The sequence below is a fragment of the Ambystoma mexicanum genome, chromosome 7q (genome assembly GCF_040938575.1).
Source record: "Ambystoma mexicanum isolate Mex_15411 chromosome 7q, UKY_AmexF1_1, whole genome shotgun sequence".
Classification (NCBI taxonomy): Eukaryota; Metazoa; Chordata; class Amphibia; order Caudata; family Ambystomatidae; genus Ambystoma; species Ambystoma mexicanum.
Window position 1 is genome coordinate 261,611,974 of NC_090941.1, and position 16,848 is coordinate 261,628,821.

Below are 16,848 nucleotides of genomic sequence, written 5' to 3' on the forward strand. Positions count from 1 at the left end.
AAGTTCCACAAGCGATATCAGCAGGGTACGTGTATTTCAGGGTGCAGGGGAAGTTACACACGCGATTTCCGCAGGGTACGTGTATTTCAGGGGTGCGCGTGAAGTTCTACACACGATTGGGCTGCGTGCGTGTATTTCAGGGGTGCGCGGGAAGTTCTACATGCGAATGGCCTGGGTGCATGTATTTCAGGGGTGCGCGGGAAGTTCCACACGCGATTGCCCTGGGAGCGTGTATTTCAGGGGTGCGCAGGAAGTTCCACACGCGATTGGCCTGGGCGCGTGTATTTCAGGGGTGCGCGGGAAGTTCCACACGCGATTGGCCTGGGCGCGTGTATTTCAGGGGTGCGCGGGAAGTTCCACACGCGATTGCCCTGGGCGCGTGTATTTCAGGGGTGCGCGGGAAGTTCCACACGCGATTGCCCTGGGCGCTTGTATTTCAGGGGTGCGCGGGAAGTTCCACACGCGAATGGCCTGGGCGCGTGTATTTCAGGGGTGCGCGGGAAGTTCCACATGCGATTGCCCTGGGCGCGTGCATTTCAGGGGTGCGCGGGAAGTTCCACACGCGATTGGCCTGGGCGCGTGTATTTCAGGGGTGCGCGGGAAGTTCCACACGCGATTGGCCTGTGCGCGTGTATTTCAGGGGTGCGTGGGAAGTTCCACACGCGATTGCCCTGGGCGCGTGTATTTCAGGGGTGCGCGGGAAGTTCCACACGCGATTGGCCTGGGCGCGTGTATTGATTGGCCTGGGCGCGTGTATTTCAGGGGTGCGCGGGAAGTTCCACACGCGATTGGCCTGGGCGCGTGTATTTCAGGGGTGCGCGGGAAGTTCCACACGCGATTGCCCTGGGCGCTTGTATTTCAGGGGTGCGCGGGAAGTTCCACACGCGAATGGCCTGGGCGCGTGTATTTCAGGGGTGCGCGGGAAGTTCCACATGCGATTGCCCTGGGCGCGTGCATTTCAGGGGTGCGCGGGAAGTTCCACACGCGATTGGCCTGGGCGCGTGTATTTCAGGGGTGCGCGGGAAGTTCCACACACGATTGGCCTGTGCGCGTGTATTTCAGGGGTGCGTGGGAAGTTCCACACGCGATTGCCCTGGGCGCGTGTATTTCAGGGGTGCGCGGGAAGTTCCACACGCGATTGGCCTGGGCGCGTGTATTGATTGGCCTGGGCGCGTGTATTTCAGGGGTGCGCGGGAAGTTACACACGCGATTGCCCTGGGCGCGTGTATTTCAGGGGTGCGCGGGAAGTTCCACACGCGAATGGCCTGGGTGCGTGTATTTCAGGGGTGCGCGGGAAGTTCTACACGCGAATGGCCTGGGTGCGTGTATTTCAGGGGTGCGCGGGAAGTTCCACATGCGATTGCCCTGGGCGCGTGTATTTCAGGGGTGCGCGGGAAGTTCCACACGTGATTGGCCTGGGCGCGTGTATTTCAGGGGTGCTCAGGAAGTTCTACACGCGAATGGCCTGGGTGCGTGTATTTCAGGGGTGCGCGGGAAGTTCCACATGCGATTGCCCTGGGCGCGTGTATTTCAGGGGTGCGCGGGAAGTTCCACACGCGATTGGCCTGGCCGCGTGTATTTCAGGGGTGCGCGGGAAGTTCCACACGCGAATGGCCTGGGTGCGTGTATTTCAGGGGTGCGCGGAAGTTCCACACGCGATTGCCCTGGGCGCGTGTATTTCAGGGGTGCGCGGGAAGTTCTACACGTGAATGGCCTGGGTGCGTGTATTTCAGAGGTACGCGAGAAGTTCCACACGCGATCTGGCCTGGTGGAGCGTGTGCGTGTATACCAGGGGTGCGCAGAAAGTTTTACACGCGATTTCAGCAGGGTACGTGTATTTCAGGGGTGCCGGGGAGTCCTACATGTGATTTGCCAGTGTGGGTCCTCCCAGGTGTTCCCTGTACACCCTCCACGGCCCCTGCAGGAAGCCCACACCACAGGGGACTACCCTGCATCCCTGGTCATGTCCCGCAGGCAGCCCACCCAACATGGGCATGCCCCCCAGCAAAGGCACATGTCTCCTTGCACTAATGATCACCAACTTATGTCCCCTTGCACCCCCACCCCCAGAATTGCGGGGCACCTGCCAGCAGGCCCCCACCCATGTCCAACTCATGTTGCCCTACACCCCCCAGCACTGTGGGGCATGCCAGCAAGCCCCCACCCATGTCTAACTCATGTTCCCCACCACCCCCACCCCCCAGTACTGTGGGGCACCTGCCAGCAGGCCCCCACCCATGTCTAACTCATGTTCCCCACCACCCCCACCCCCCAGCACTGTGGGGCACCTGCCAGCAGGCCCCCACCCATGTCCAACTCATGTTCCCCACCACCCCCACCCCCCAGCACTGTGGGGCACCTGCCAGCAGGCCCCCACCCATGTCCAACTCATGTTCCCCACCAACCCCACCCCCCAGCACTGTGGGGCACATGCCAGCAGGCCCCCACCCATGTCTAACTCATGTTCCCCAGCACCCCCACCCCCCAGCACTGTGGGGCACCTGCCAGCAGGCCCCCACCCATGTCCAACTCATGTTCCCCACCCCCCTACCCCCCAGCAGTGCAGGGGCACCCTCCACCAGGCCCTCGCCCATGTCCCATCCATGCCCCCCTGCACCTGGGTCCCAACAATCCCCAATCATGTCCGTAATGGCCATCCTCCCCTGCCAAAAGGCCCAACCAACTATCACATCCACCCACATATCAAAGGCAATTACATGTTACACACCCAATGTAAATAATGCAAATGAACACATGTCTGTCACACACAATGGCTGCAAGTGAATGTTAAAACACCCAACATGACATGCATGAAGGTAATGAGATGATACGACACATTGAAGGATGAAAATAAAAATGTATTGAAAATCAACTTGAATGGAAATGAAATGAGAAAAACCACAAAGCAAAACAACCAAAAGAAGATGAATGTCCATCAAAAAAATCCAAAAAATAAAAAAATCCATTGGAGAACTATTTACAAGATAATCCCGTGTCCATGAGCCAAACCAAATGAAACCTAACTATGACAACTAACTAAAAACTGAACTATATACAAAAATGTGGCGCATTGTCCAATCGCAACCAAATAAAAAAAAAAATTAAAGGAAACCTACCACTAACTGTATAACTATATACAAAGGCAGCGGGCTAGTCCGACGGCTCACTGGTTGTTGTCATGGGCCAGGGCATCATCGAACTCCCGTTCAATGGCTTGCAGGCGGGCATGTTCCCTGGCCCCGAGGTCCACAGGGATAATGCAGTGTCCAGCTCCAACTCCCTGCGAAGACCCTCGAGGCACTCAGCCCGCCTCAGCGCCCTCCGCATGGAGTCCTACGCCCTGACCATTGTGAGCCGTTCCTCCTCTGCCCGCTGCCGCTCCGCACCTATCTGCTGGCACAACCGCTCCCACACGGAAGCCACTCCCATTCCAGGGTTCTCCTGCCATCCGGCCGATGCCTGCACCCCTGATGTTGATGGCCCCGAGCCATGATGTCTCCCACGTTGAGCCTGCTGCTGCCTCCGACGCAACTGCCTGTGCCAGCACGACGGCATCCAGGCTGATGGAAACCACCGACGCCGTCGTGCACGTGCCCTGCCCGATGATGGCGTCACATCCTCCATCTGCTGGGGTCCGGTTGCTGTGGTGTCCACCCCTGCTGGACCTCTGACTCCCGACTGTGGCAGGGATGGGATCCCCACCGATCTGGCTGCATTGGTCAGGGCAGGTCCACAGGGGGCCCTGGTGGCATCTGGGCCGGAAGACGCCAAGGAGAACGACTGGTGTATAGTCTCCACAGAGGAGGAGAGGGCTGCCAGATTGGCCGACACATGCAGGAAACCCCCGAACATGGACGATCCCAATTGGGCCACGTCGGCACGGTGCTCTTCGTGATGACGTGCGTGCTCCTCCTGGGAAGCACGCACGGCATCACGAATCACAGCCGTGCGCATCGCGACCCCAATCAGGACCTTCTCCATACGGCCAGGGGTCCCCTCGTCCGCAGGGGGAGGGGAGCCAGATGACATGGACATCCCCTCTACCTGCGGACGGGCCTTGGACGGGGCATCCCTGCTGGTGCATGGTGGTTCACCCACAGGGTCAGGGACAGCGACATGCACAGGCCCCTCCACGGTGACCTGTGCTGCCTCCTGCCCCTGCCCCTGGACTGCACCACTTGCACCAGCAGGGATGCCCCCACCAGGCCCCATGTGCGCCTCAGTGGCGGCCTCCTCCTCCTCTGTGGAAACCACCAACCTGGATGGCTCCTCACCGTCTTCCGCTGCAGCCGTGGGGGCATACCCGCCGCCTTGCTCCACAGCGCCGTCTCCGCCCTCTTCTTCACTAGCCGCTGCGTAGAGGGAGACATAGAACACAAGCATCAGGGTACTGTACAATGGTCCCCTAGACAGGAAGCAATAGCAGATGAGTGCCACTGTCAAAGTACACTTCCATCATGTCCCTCCACAACACATGTGTCAGTCCAGGCAAAACACACACAGTGACAGTCATGGTGCATGCAATGGACATTTCCATACATGTCCAATGGACTCTCGAAACATACAATGTAATGGTACTCACATGCATCATGGTTCATGCCTATCACATGCACACACTTCACCTCAGTCACATCCATCTGGCCCCGTACACCCCAATCACAGTGGATACAAGGATGACTAGGCTGCATCAGTGAATCTGTACATTGTTACAGACATGTGTCATGCATCCATGGCATTCACAAGTCACAGACACGCAGGTCAGGCACACAGACATGGATACAATATATGTACCTGGCATCAGCACCCATACCTCACCCCCACCCATGTCCAGGAACAGAGACTGCCATGCTCTCATGTGTACAATCTGCATAGGGCTCCCCATGTCGCATTTAAACACATGCAACGACTGTGCGGTTCACACATTACTGGTCGCACATGCATTACCATGATGTCCCTGCACACATACATGCGTACATGGCCTATGTCACACATACAAGCAAGTATCAGACAACCAGCACACTGCAACATGCCCTGTCTCACACAGCAATTCTTGGCCACTTACCGCTCAACTCCAGACGGGTCTCCCTCTCAAGGAACTGGGCGTGGAGCGCTGGGTGTACGCGTTCCAGGACCCTCATCTGGATGGAACTCATGCGGCCCCGGCCCCCCTCCACGAGGCGCCGGGCCTTTATGAGGGTCCTGGACCTCAAGTCTTCCCAGCGCTTCTTGACCTTCTGGATGGTGCGGGTTGCCACCCCCTCCGCGTTGATGGCAACCACACAGTCGGCCCAGATCCTCTCCCGTCCTTCCTTGTTGGCGCGGGACGATCCGAAGAGGGCATCATACTGCCCCAGGACTTGCTCCACCAGGACACCAACTTCGGTGGCAGTGAAGCTGGTGCCCCTCTGCCCCTCTGGCCGGGGGTTGCCACTGGTGCCAGATGTGGATGTGCCCAACATGGCAACCCCAGGGGCAGGAGTGGGTGGGTAACTGGGTCCTGGGGCTGGGCTGTGGAGCGATGGTATCTGAGTCGGGAGTCTTCTGTTCCAGCAGGGGTGGACACAGCAACTGGACCCCTGCAGATGGCTTATGTGCAGGCACCAAATGGCAGGGCACGGTGGCAGCAGGCAGGCAAGCAGGCAGGCAGCAGCAGATGGCACGTGGGAGGCTGCTCGGGGCACTGGGGGGCAGTAATTCGGCCTTCTGGGCAGGAGCGTGGTCTTCTGTGTGTTTTTGCGTGGCCAGCTTGATACAGAGTGATTTGGCACGTGAAAATCCTGCATGTCAGCGTGAAAATCGAGGAAAGGCCCTTAGCGCGTAAGCGCGTCTGTGATGTTTTGCGCACGGGCGTTGCCCTGGCAGGGCTTGGAGATCCCGCGTGCCTTTATGTTCTGTACGTGCTTTTCGTGCGGTGCGTGTGTTTTCCATCCGTTGGGGTTCACACGCTATTACTTCACAGCGGGTGTTGGCTACGCATTCTTCTACACGCAAGGCAGACGGTGAGTGGTACCCCGCTCCCCCAGGCCCGATCGCGTGAAAAAGTTCACGTGAACCCCTGAAATACACGTAGCCCGCTCCCCCAGGCCCGATCGCGTGAAAATGTTCACGCGAACCCCTGAAATACACGTAGCCCGCTCCCCCAGGCCCGATCGCGTGAAGAAGTTCACGCAAACCCCTGAAATACACGTAGCCCGCTCCCCCAGGCCCGATCGCGTGAAGAAGTTCACGTGAACCCCTGAAATACACGTAGCCCGCTCCCCCAGGCCCGATCGTGTGAAAATGTTCACGGGAACCCCTGAAATACACGTAGCCCGCTCCCCCAGGCCAGATCGCGTGTGTGACTTCCCGCGAACCCCCGGAATACACGTACCCCCCTCAATCGCGTGTGTAACTTCCCGTGCAACCCCGAAATACACGTGCCCCGCTCGCACAGGCACAATTGCTGTATGTTGCCACTTTTGTAATGCGCAGGGACGCTACCACCTGCCTTCGTGTGGCGGACGTGTTTCGGCTTGTGCGTGTCTTTCGCTGTGCGTGGCTTTGCCCTATTCGATTCCATGAATACGTGTGGTTCGGGTGCGTGTGGGCGTTCCGTCTGCTTCCCTGCAGTACATCCCCAGTTACGCCCTTGTTTTCGCGAGTTGTTCCCCATTCCGCGCGTTACGCCCCGTGTTCTGCCCACTTTCTTATGTATGCGCCGAGGTTGTGCGCTTTCACTGTGCGCGTCGCGCACGTCTTTCGGGATGTTGCAGTGACGTGTGCGCCATGCACGGGTTTGGCGCACATCCCGAGGAAAACACGCGCAGGGACTTCCATGAATCGCACGCGTGCGCCTGTTTTTTTGCGCTTGCTCCTGCTTGCGCCTGCTTGCGCGAAGATTTTCGGCGCACGTTTATTCCATGAATCGGCCCCTAAATGTTTCCCATAGATCATAGTTGAAATGTTTGACTCTATGGATGTGATATGCTGCGGTGGTTGTTGCCAGGGCATAGAGTCTTGGGTGCATGGCCACTCTATGCCCTGGCAACAACCACCACAGCATATCACATTCATATTTGCTTATAACTTTGGGTGAAAAACAAATGTATAAGGAACAAAGGTATTAGCTACTATGGATGTGATATGCTGCTATGGTTGTCCTTATTATTGTATACTTACTGTTTGGTCTAGTAATGGGAGTCCATGTTTTTCTTCTTCATTTCTGTGATAAAAGAAAATAGCATGTTAGTATTAGTATTTTGTAATGACTTATTACATTGTATAAGCAATATACTTTTATTTTTTTTTCGACCCTCATATTTAGTAGAGTACAAATCAGAGTACTGTGCAATTTGCTCAGTTTCTGTATTTGTTGCTAAAATCATTGGGTCTGTGGGAGAAAAAAAAATCCATGTTGGATTAAAAAAAAAAACTTTTTCTGTTATGCTACAGTTTATTTGTTGGTTTGTTTTCAGTGTTCACTTGTTGTTTCTGGCTAATGCTTTATACTTTGCTTTGTTGTATTTTTTTTGGAGCAGTAACAGATTCTTCATTTGTTTTGATATTATAAAATTTTGGAGCAGTTAGATACCAATTTGCGTATTCTAACTGTCTATTTTTTTAATATATTTTAGTGGTTTTGATTTATCTATTTGGATATTGTTAAATTTTGGGACAGTTAGATACCAATTGGCATATTCTAACTGTGTATTTTTTGGCCTTATTTAGTGGTATTCATTTATCTGATTAGTTTTTGTAGAATCTTTGAGCTGTTAGATAGCTTTTGGAGTATTCTAACAGTTTATATTATTTTAACACAAATTTATAATTTTGGGACAGTTAGATACCAATTGGCGTATTCTAAATGTGTATTTTTTGGTCTAATTTAGTGTTATTCATTTATCTGATTAGTTGTTTTAGAATCTTTGAGCAGTTAGATAGTTTTTGGAGTATTCTAACAGTTTATATTTTTTTAACACAAATTTATTTAAAGGTTTAAATACAGTTTATTTATCAAATTTTGGTTTTAATTTGATTTTGATTTGCTGGTAATCTCTGCTTTAGAGTAATGGTACTATCATTACATTCAAACCATCCACATTTCTTTTTTATATATGCAGTGTAGTGCCCTGAATTGGTTGTGGCTCCTGCGTGGTAGATTATACCTATTGTTGTGAAGGTTTTCTTACCAAGTGATATTTGACCATGTGTGAATCCAGTCAGCTTGCAGTTGTTTTTGGTACCATCTGCATTGTAACGTAGAAGCATTAGTATTACATATTTACTATGTGTTTGTATTACTAACGTGGAGCGATTATCTGAATTGCAGGTAGAGCATAATCTACCATGGTTTGCATTTTGTACAAGTTGCTGAAATGGAATGGATTCACAATTTGGTATTGATATATATATATGAAGCGTTCATTGGGGATTTCTTCTTGTGTCACATTGTTGCAGAGAGTGCAAGATTTCATTTATAGGTATGTTTTTGTTTTCCAGTACTTGTAGTAAGTACATTAGAAATTCTTGTGGATCTTCCTGTGAGTTTATAGTGAATTTCACCATTCCAGCACAGTAGTCCAATTGTCGTCTTATTCCAAAAACAATATATGTGTTGTCAGGATTGTTTGCTGCATTTCTGTGAAGTACTAACATTTGCAAACACAATGGGTCTGTACTGTGCAAGTAAATGTTGTCAACAATTGGTGGTAATTGAAATAGAATATTCATTGCTACATTTGTATAGCAACTTACACCAACTATATTTGAGAATTTAAATGGACCAGGTAGTTCTGTATCTAACTGCTTTTTTTGGAGTTTGTCTTCCTTCTTTAAAGAAGTACCTTATTTACTTTCTCTAATTGATTCTTTTTTGTTTGTGGTACTTGATGAAGTATTAGTTTCTTTTACTCTCTTTGGAGGATTTGCAGTGACGTCCTGTTGCATTTCTGTTTGATTTAGTTTTCTTTTACAACGTTTTTGTTTTTGTGGAACAGAATATGTGTTTAGATGGGGAGTGTATAGTGAGCGAAGTCTATTATATTCTAAAATGCAAGGAATATCAGCGTTTACTTTACTTGCATCAAAGTTGATTAGAAATAGACCGTCAAGTGTACGTAAGCGTGATAGTGCTACGTAGCTCATGCCTTCTTTAAAGACTGTGTTACCAATATCTATCATTGCTTTGTCTAGGGTAAGACCTTGTGATTTATGAATCGTGACTGCGTATGCAAGAGTTAGAGAAAATTGTTCTCTGCGTACATACATATCTTTGAAGAGAAGGAATCTAGCTGTTGAGCGTCCTATCTGTTTTACTTCTGAAAGTTTGTCAAAGAGTATATTGACAAACTGAATTTTGTTGTCACGTGGGTATGTTTGAAAGCCAACAACTGTACCCAGTGCTCCATTAACTAGTCCTTGGTCCACGTCAAGGTTACGTTTAAGCATTACTCTGCAATTTAAGGATAATTTTAACATCTTTTCTAAGCCTGCTGTGTTTGAGATTGATTTTTCTAAATTATTTAGTCTTGTTGTGGCTTGGTCACACATGGGTAGTGTCATACCATGTACATCTAGTTTGTCTGTGGCGCTAATTTCCATTATTGGTTGCATTTCTTTACTTAACATTATTTCATTGAATTTGAGACAGCTTGCAAGAGTTGGCATTAAGGCCATACAATTGACATTTTTGTGGGCTAATTGTTCCATAACATCTGTAGCACATGCATTATCGCCATAAAGTGCATTAATGTGCCGGGTTTTCAATGTTGCTTCTGCTTCTTTAGAAAGTATACCAACTCTCAAACTTTTTAAAATGTTGGCATAAGTGAGATCTGCAGATTGGCGCATGTTTTCTGTTAATTCTCTGTATTGGAAATGTTGCCAAAGGTTGACATTTCCAATACTGCCGACAGTTTTACGGCAGAGTTTGTGCCCTAATGTTTTCAAAATAGGTTCACCTTTTACTGGTGTTAATTGAAGCAGATCTCCAAAAACAATAATGTGTTTTTCTGCAAAGAGCTCTTCATAGTCTGTTTTGAGTACTTCTTGTAATCTGAGGTGAATCAAAGCTAACATCAGGTTGGAGACCATGCTCACTTCATCTATTAGTAGCATTTTCATTTGTTTCAATACTCTGCGTAATTCCATTGCAGCTTCTGCAGAAAGTTTGTAATAGTCTAATTTGTTCTGGTGTTCTACTGGTAATATTAGTAATCAGTGTAATGTAACACCACCTATGTTGTAGGCCGCTAAACCTGTGGGGGCAGTGACAAGAGCTGACAGTTTGTTGTTTGTCAATTGTTGAAGGAACTTACTAATGATTTTGATTAGGAATGTTTTGCCAGAACCAGCTTCACCACTGACGTACAGTAGTATAGGTTTATAATTATGGCAGGAACATTCTTTATTTTCATGTTTTACACCATGTGCAATTTGTTTTGTCACTTCTTGAAAAATGCTACTTTGCTCATTGTTTAGTTTTGATTGTAGTATAGTTAAGTCTTCCTTATCTTCATACTGACACATGGTGTTTTCTACTTCTATCATAGCTAATTCTGCCTCATTTGTTATTAGTGGTTCTCCCAGTGGTTCTTGGCTTCCTGTTACAGAAGGTTGACTACTGTCAGGAGTATCCTTATCTAGTTGGGCTTGGAGTTCTTGGAGTCATAGTTATCTAGTAATTGTTCTTCTTTTCTCCATGGTTTGAAGAGTTGTAGCAGGGACATGTAATATACTTCTTTATGTTGAGGAGTCTTCAATGACAATTTGATATGATTAATTAAATTTGGTTTAGTGAGTTTAACTAAGCTGCCTTCACAGTCTGTCACTCTATATTTACCTTTTTTTCATCAGGTTTCATATTATTTTTGTATGTGTAGTTTTGGGCTATTTGGTATAGACACATGTTTTCCAAAGTATTACTTCTGTTTGGGTAGTATGTGTCCAATAAATTGTTTTTTAAAATGTCTTGGCTGTTGAGATCATGTTTGGCTATTGTTTCTATATCTTCATATGATTTTAGAACTCTTTTTCTAGATTAAGCTGGACCAAGACTTTCTGAGATACTGTTTTATCTGATGACATGTCATTCCAGAGGTCTTGGAGCTCTGTCTTTTCTGCTTTAGTTAAGTATGCTGTGACATATCGTGCAACTGCAGTAGATTTGTCTGCAATGTACTGCACATTTATGTTTGCATTCCATAAGTGGGCAATGATTGCATTATAATCATTGATATATTTTTCTTCTTCTTTTCTTTTTATGTAATATGTATTTTTAGGTGACCTACCTTTAACACTTTGTCTAACTGTAGACATGAGGTTGTTTACTTGACCTGTATTTGTAACTGGTCTAGGGAAACCAAATTGGCATTTGGTGTAGTATTTGCCTTTGTTTTTGTATTTGCGACGACAATATTTTCCACATTTGTGTCTTTGAAATTGTAAAATTTGTGCACGAAGATCACTATTTCTGGCGACTGATGGAATTTCACAAGTGACATATTTTTCAATAAACTGTAAAACAGTGGCATCACTGTCTTGACCAAATTTAGGAGCATCTTTAATCCATTAAAGCATGTGGATATGTGGTGCTCCTCTGGCTTGGTATTCTTTTCTCCAAAAGAAGTGTTGCACTTCTCCAAGAGGAGGAACAGTTTTATTACAAATAAAATGCAGCATAGCAATGAAGCAATGGTGAAAATATCTTGAAACATTAACAGGATCCAAAGAACAAAGTTCTCCAGGTGTTAGAATATCTATGTTTGTTTTGTTTTTATTTGATATGCGTAGGAAATCATGTAAATCTTCCCATGCATATTCTGCACAACTTAATGTAACAAACCAAGTGGGTGGGCCATTGTTTCTGATCATACAACGTACATCTCCATGACGTCGAAACCAGTACTCTTTAGTACCACGCATATTTGCTAATAGATTTGTAATATTTGATTGTAAAACCTCATCCTTTTGTTGCACTTTCTCTAATAATTGTGTAGCTGTCATATTTTGAAAGTGTGATCCTGATTTTAATATGTGTGCAACTCCGTAACATAAAGTTGCTAGTTCACTTTCAAAGAGTAGGTGGAATATGTATTCCACATTTTGTCTAAATCTGGGATCTTCAGAATACATCCGTAATGAGCGGTATTCTGAAGCTGATATTTGAATAGGTCTCTCATCATACCTTCCTCCTTTGCCAGTAGGAAAGAGAAGAGGAAAAGCATGTGCTTCTATACTTTTTTCCCATATACTGATTGGCGATCCTTTTGTTTGACGCATTTGTTAAGTTTCTAGTACATCTTGTACGGTGTCATTACAGTGCAAAGGATGGATTGTATAATGGTCTAAAGTATTTGATATTGTAGCAGGATCTAGTAGCTCAAATTGACCAGCTTCTTGTGTTTCTTGAATTATTTCAGTTTTATCTGTCAAGTTTTCTTCAATATTAATTTCTTTGTAGTATTCATTATTCTCTTTAAGATATTGCAGGGCTTCTCTAACTTTATGTAAATCTACCAGTTGTTGCCATATTTTTTTGTCTTTTGTAGGTACTCCATTTACTAATATAATTAAAGATTGCTGCATTGGACGTTGCACTCCTAGAGTATGCACATTTTCTTTTAGATTTAATGGTAACTAAACTACTTTTCCACAAATGCCTTTTACCAATTCAGAGGGAGGTAATTTTGCTGTTTTTGGTTGAAGGCGTATTATTGCTTGAAATGTGTGTACTGTTTGAATTATGATGCTCTCATATAAATTAAGTTGCTGTAGAGGTTTTGGTACTGGGTATAATTCCAAATTATTTGTGATAGAACGTGAAGGAGTTTGGTTATTGTCAAGTTTTGTAGTGCAATAACTGCAAAGTATTAAGGGCTCAGTTATTTCATATTTGTTTTCTGCTAGAAGGTAGAGAGCTAATTCAAACCATTTAGAATCTTCATTGTCTTCTATTTTGTATGATAGGTGCACAGTTTTTGTGTTACTTGTATAAAAAAAATTCTACGGCAACATACACATACATGGTTTGGTACTTCAGCTCATGTACTTTTAAATTTTAGTATTTCTTTATTGTATGTGTTTAGCAAAAGGTTGCCATGTGTAGAATTGTTGCTTAATTGGTTTAAAGCTATTTCATTCTGTAAATGGCTTTCACTTCCAAAATATTTTTTCTGGATATAGTGAATTTCTTCAAGTAGGTCTTTTGCTGTACCATGTAGAAGGATGTTATGTAACTTTGCTAGTGCTAAAGCAGGACTTTTAGCATAGTACAGTTTATAGACTAGATTTCTTATAGTTGAATGATGTGTTGATATCCTTTTGATATCATGGAAAGTGGTTTTACAAGTAGGTCCTGTAATGCAGGCCAACGAATGTCCTTGTAGTCCTGTGTACTTGCGCACTGGACAGGTATCTATATTTTGCAGTAATTTAATTTTGCTTTTGCTTTTTACATATTTATTGAGGAATTGGTGTAAAGATTTGAAACATTGTTTGGGAATGTTACACATTGACGTGCATGGCCATTTGTACACTAGACGTTCTGATTCAGTTGAATGGAGGGGTAATTCTACGTTTTCAGGGCATATTTTTGTAAGGAGTACTTCTTGTTCCATTATGGTATTATTCACTTTTCATAACCTCGACCACTGCTATTTATGGCAATTGTATTTGTTTGCTTTTGTTTGTACGCTTCTTCATTAAAATATGGTTCTGTGCTCGTAGTGTGATTCCATTCACCTCCGCAGATACTTAAGAAGTTCTTTCTGTTGACATTGCGCTTATTGAGAAGTTTTTTTTGTAATTCAGTTATTAGTTTTGTTAGTGGTTTCATTTTGTTTAATAGTAAAATAAATACATTTCTTTTGAGAAGAATTGCACTGTCCATCAATGCTTCTAAGATTAATTTCCTACGATAGGTTTTAAGCTTTGAACCTGATTTCTCTCCTGTTTTTATAAGATTTTGAAGGACTTTGTGACGGTATATTTTGGCTAAAATATTTTTCTTGGTATGCTTACTTTGCACTATATTAAAATTTGAAGAAGTAGTTTTATCTGTACTGATAGCAGATTTTCTGTTAATTGTTTTTTGGTTTGTTTTACATTTTGATAGAGGAAGCGAAGTTGTTGTACTTGAAACTTCTTGTGTTTCACTAAATGATTGTATTAGCTGTTTTGTTTCAACTTTTTTTACAAATTCTGCTAGAGATGGATGCTTATGTTGGACACCTTTATTTTCATTTGCTCTACTTTTGCGTTGCTTTCTACGGACTTGTCTTTTGGTAGGCATTCTTTAGGGTCTGTTGAAAAAAATAAAGAAGATATGGGTTGGGGTGTTCTGGAATGTATGTGTGCTGTGTGCATGAGTGTTTGAGTAAGATGATAAAGATGTATGTAATGGTGTGTGATTGTGCATTGGGAACTAAAACTAGTAGGGATAGGTATTCGTGAATTTATGTGTTACTAAACTGGGGTTCAGATGACAAAAAAAAAATAAGCTAGTGGTGGTGAAAAGTACAAATAGTAAATCTAATGTATACAATTAAAACAGTTGTTTGTTCTATAATATGAAAATTGTAGTGGTTCAGTTGGCTAATTTGTGTGTCCAAAAATAGAAATTTGTGGGCCATTCTGGCTGTAAATCGCTGTTTAAGACATGGAAAGTTTTGGACAAAATGGTACAAAATCTCTATTTTAAGAAACCAAAATAGCTCGTATTAATGTTATAGTATATTTGATTAATAATACAAATATTATGGTGATATTTTACTCACTTTTTTTTAAAATTAACAGGTAACTTCTTAGTTTTTATTTCTTCTTCGAATTCGGCTGCTTCTTTTCAGGAAACTGGTCTTCACTGCAATTGTAAAAGCTTCAAATTAGTAACTTTGTTTGTATATAGCACTGTTTTTAATTTAGATATTGATTTTTTTAATTGAAATCCTCAGTGCCTTCTGTAAAACCATTAAACTAATTTATTTACATAAGATACATTGCATCAGTTCAGTACATATGATATGTTCTTAATGAACAAATTGTATTGAATGACTAACTGTAGCAAAAAAAATATCTTTACTATGTCTTGTGAAATTTATAATATATTAGTGAATACCACTATTTCTGTAAGTAAACTGTTCTAGGTAATAGCGCCTCAATGTCATGTCTAATTTAAAGTAATTAAGTAAATAAATAAATAAAAACAAAAAATATGAAATTGTATAAGTATTTTTATAAAGGTTTAAACATAGATTGTGTTTGCATGCAATTTTGTTTGAATATATGTAGTCTATATATTTCATTTAAAAAATGTTAGTTTACCATGATTTGAGTGTGTGTGTATAAAGAAAGTAAAAAGTATAAAGGTTTATAAGTGATAGTTGATTTTAGGAAATTGAAAAAAGTACAGTATAGATTTTACAAGGTAAAAGTCTGTTTGAAAATGTGTTCATCTCATAGCTCTCAACTCACATGCTTTTGGCGGGTGTCACACGCCTTGTAAAGGGCAGACTCACCCGCCAAGCCTCCTGCATGCCCATTCTTTCCAATGGGCGTCTCACCCGCCAAAAACGAAATCAGGTGATTTCACCCACCTGTAAAACAAAAATGGTTGAGAGCTATGTCATCTACTATACAGAAAATATGCATGCCTGAAGTTTGTGTTCATGCATATGGATATGCATGGAGCTGCAAGTAGAAATCTTGAAGACTTGTGCAGTATTTCTGGTAGATGCTGCTTGCCAATGATATGACACTTGTACTCAGAGAGATTCAGAGTACATTTGCAGTGCTGATCTATGATGATGCAGTTAGATGTAGAGGTCTTGAATGTGATTGGTGCATGGTCATGTGGTTTTTGAGGTACATCCAATGAGGGAATGGCAGAGAGAGTGTAGTGGAAATGGTAGAAGGGTTGTTCATGTTACGATATGTCCGCGGACATGGCGGTAGTTCGCGGACATCGGGAGTTACATCCGGGGATTTTTGGGTTCAGAAGTCATGCAAATGAGAATAAGCACTGAAAGGGATTGGTCAGGAAAGTTTGGTGGGTGTGTTGTGCCAGGAGAGATTTTCTCAGATACTCTTTTTGCTGAGAGAACAAAAGATAGCTATGGCTGTGTGTTTCAGAAAACAGATTGTTTGGATTTTAGGAGATTCGTGGATACATTGGTTGAAGGTACATGCAGAAAGCTGTGGAGTAGCTGTAGATCTTGGATTCCCACATGTGGAAGTACACTGGCATGGAGTACGTGGAATGAAGTGGTTGGACTTGCTACCTCTCTGTGCTACTTTGGAGACAGAGCAACATCCAGACATAATTGTAATTCATTGTGGAGGGAACAGTTTAGGATTTGTGACTGGAATTTTTTTTGCAATTTGCTATGAAAGAAGGATTTAGGAAGGTTATGGACATGTTTCCTAATTCTCAAGTGATATTTTCACGGATTGCGCAGAGACAAATGTGACTTCGTTCTTCTTCATTTGGTCCACAAATGGAAAAAGCAAGGCACAATGTTAATAAGGCTGTTTGTGGCTTTCTAAGAGATTTTGGCATGTCTTCTTTTCACAATGAAAATATTATGTTTTGTAGTACATACATTTTTCGCAGAGATGGAGTCCATCTTACTTAAGCTGGCAATCAGATTTTTCAGAGAAATGTACAAAATGCATTGCGACCTTTTTTGGAATTACAACAATGATTTTGAAGTAGATGTTAAGCATTTACAATTTTTGACTTACAAACACCACCCAAAGGCTCTTTTCAGAGCCACCACTTCTTTCCAGAGAAAATTACAATGTTTGTGATGGAGTAGCAACCCAAGTTTTTTAATGTTCGCGAACTGTCCGCGGACTTCTAAAAAATACAAAGAT